Source organism: Tamandua tetradactyla, chromosome 14 (assembly GCF_023851605.1).
Source record: "Tamandua tetradactyla isolate mTamTet1 chromosome 14, mTamTet1.pri, whole genome shotgun sequence".
NCBI lineage: Eukaryota > Metazoa > Chordata > Mammalia > Pilosa > Myrmecophagidae > Tamandua > Tamandua tetradactyla.
The window spans coordinates 36,399,436-36,402,923 of NC_135340.1; positions in this window are offsets into that span (position 1 = coordinate 36,399,436).

A 3,488-nucleotide genomic window follows, 5' to 3' on the forward strand; every position below is an offset into this window, starting at 1 on the left:
AAAAAAAAACTCTGTAGTTTGACCTGTTTTATTCTCTTTAGGCTTGGATTCTTGGTTTTAGGATCACTTCAGTGTATTAGAGTAATACTGTCTTTTTACGTTATACAAAACAGTTTATTTCTCTCTGTTAAAAGACTTATGGCGATAGACAGCTCAAGGCTGGAACAGCCTTCCCTAACACAAAGTCATTGGGAAACAGCGTCCTCCCATTTCCTCATTCTATCATTCCTAGGTTTGGTCTTCCATAATGGTCTAAGATAATAGAGGTGTACTATTTCAGTAGTGTTACTGAGGTGAACAACCAGAGAAAACTAGATAGTTTAATTAGATTCTAATGAAATGTTTGATAACAGTTCCTCTTAATATCCTTGTGGAGAAAAATGGGGAAATATGAGATAAGACTAATTGAATGGCTATAATCACTTTAATAGCTATGACTAGAGAGTACGTGAATGGATACAAATTAATATCCATTAGTTTCCAAATGGAAGACTAGTGGTTCAGGTCTTTGTCCTTGGTCCAGTCCAGTTCAACTGTTTATCAGTGACTTGAGATTCAATGATGACTCATTAAATGTGTAAAGAATGTACAACTCAGAAGACTATTCAAAGAATTTTTCTTTTCTATCTAAAGAAGCTACAAGGACTGGATCTAACAAGATAAAATTTTGAAGTCTATTCTTTTGCTTCCAAAAGCTAACTTTCTAAGATATATACCTTCTTCATAATATATGAAAAATACTAGGAATTTTAGTGGATGAGATAAACTCAGTACCAGTGTGATATAGTTGCAAAAACACTCGTCTTTGCATCAATGAATCTGTGGTAGCCAGAGAGAGAAGTTTTAATACAGAGTCTGTCAGACTACACATGGAGCCTTGTATTCAGTTCTGGGTGTCATATATATATGATAAAATATATATATATATTTTTTATTGATAAAACAACATACAAGCATTCTGTACATGGTGTACAGTCAATGGCTCACAATATCATCACATAGTTGTATATTCATCATGATCACCATGATCATTTTTTTAGAACATCTGTATCACTCCAGAAAAAGAAATAAAAAGAAAAAAAAAAAAAACTCATACATACCATACCCCTTACCCCTCCCTCTCACTGGCCACTAGTATTTCTATCTACCCAATATATACATAATTTTAACATTTCCCCTTATTTATTTTTAATCCATATGTTTTACTCATCTGTCCATACGGTAGATAAAAGTAGCCTCAGATACAAGGTTTTCACAATCACGCAGTCACATTATGAAAGCTGTATCATTATACAATCATCTTCAAGAAACATGAAACATGACTACTGGAACACAGCTCTCAGGCACTTCCCTCTAGCCTAATACACTTTAAGAAGGAGATACCTATGCAATGGGTAAGAAAAACCTCCAGGATAACCTCTCGACTCTGAAATCTTTCAGCCACTGACACTTTATTTTGTCTCATTTCTCTCTTCCCCTTTTTGGTCAAAAAGGTTTTCTCAATCCCTTGATGCTGGGCCCCAGCTCTTTCTAGGATTTCTGTCCCACATTGCCAGGAAGGTTTACACTGGGTGTCATATTTTGAAGCCTGTGATCTTAGATGAGTGATTAGGAGCTGGGCATCGAGGGTGGATGGAGTTGGGATGGGAATGTAAATATGTCTTGAGAAATGGCTGAAGCAGCTAGAGAGGACGTGTGTGTCTGTGTGTGAGTGTTAGAGGTATCAGGGAGATAAGAGATCCAGTACCTGTTCTCTTACTTCAGTCTTGTGAGGTTTTGACATGTTCTGTGCAGGGCCAGAGGGTAGAAAAATGACCAGTGGGTGGAAACTAATGAAAAGCAGTACTTAAACATTTTATGATGAAATATGTATACAAAAAAGTATGTAAAATATGTATGTATGTTTTAGTACTTTTTTTTTTCAATATTGGCAGGCACCCGGAATCAAACCTGGGTCTCTGGCATGGCAGGTGAGAACTCTACCTGCTGAGCCACCGTGGCTTGCCCATGTATGTATGTTTTAAGGATAAATGAAATACCCATGACATGCCCACCTGGCTTAAAAACTAGACATCCTTGTAGTTGTGTGCCTCTCCATGATCTTGTCTCATTCATTTTCACATCTTATTGTATGGTTATGCTACAATTTATTCATCCTATTGTTAGAGAGTATTTGGGTTGTTTCCTTTTTTTTTTTTTTTTTTTTGCTATCAAGGCAATATATTATTAATATTCTGGTACGTGTCCCTGATGCTCAGGTATAAGAGTTTCTTTCATACCAGTGGTTCTAAAAGAGTGATCTGCAGACCAACAGCATCAAAAATGCAAGTTCTCAGGTCCCAACCCAGACTTCTTTTTTTTTTTTTTTTTATATTTCAGGTGCAGCTTCATTCAGTGTTCCAACATAGTTACATTACACTTAGGTATTATCGTGCTGTCCATTTTTGAGTTTTTGTATCTAGTCCTGTTGCACAGTCTGTATCCCTTCAGCTCCAATTACCCATTATCTTACCCTGTTTCTAACTCCTGCTGGTCTCTGTTACCAATGATATATTCCAAGCTGATTCTCGAATGTTGGTTCACATCAGTGGGACCATACAGTATTTGTCCTTTAGTTTTTGGCTAGACTCACTCAGCATAATGTTCTCTAGGTCCATCCATGTTATTACATGCTTCATAAGTTTAGCCTGTCTTAAAGCTGCATAATATTCCATCGTAGGTATACGCCACAGTTTGTTTAGCCACTCGTCTGTTGATGGACATTTTGGCTGTTTCCATCTCTTTGCAATTGTAGATAATGCTGCTATAAACACTGGTGTGCAAATGTCCGTCTGTGTCTTTGCCCTTAAGTCCTTTGAGTAGATACCCAGCAGTGGTATTGCTGGGTCGTAATCCATTCTGCCAGTCTATGTCTTTTGATAGGGAAATTCAGTCCATTAACTTTTAGTGTTATTACTGTTTGGATAATATTTTCCTCTACCATTTTGGCTTTTGTATTATATATATCATATCTGATTTTCCTTCTTTCTACACTTTACTCCATACCTCTCTCTTCTGTCTTTTCGTATCTGACTCTAGTGCTCCCTTTAGTATTTCTTGCAGAGCTGGTCTCTTGGTCACAAATTCTCTCAGTGACTTTTTGTCTATAAATGTTTTAATTTCTCCTTCATTTTTGAAGGGCAATTTTGCTGGATACAGAAGTCTTGGTTGGCAGTTTTTCTCTTTTAGCAATTTAAATATATCATCCCACTGTCTTCTAGCTTCCATGGTTTCTGCTGAGAAATCTACACATAGTCTTATTGGGTTTCCCTTGTATGTGACAGATTGTTTTTCTCTTGCTGCTTTCAAGATCCTCTCTTTCTCTTTGACCTCTGACATTCTAACTAGTAAGTGTCTTGGAGAACGCCTATTTGGGTCTATTCTCTTTGGGGTGCGCTGCACTTCTTGGATCTGCAAATTTAGGTCTTTCATAAGAGTTGGGAAATTTT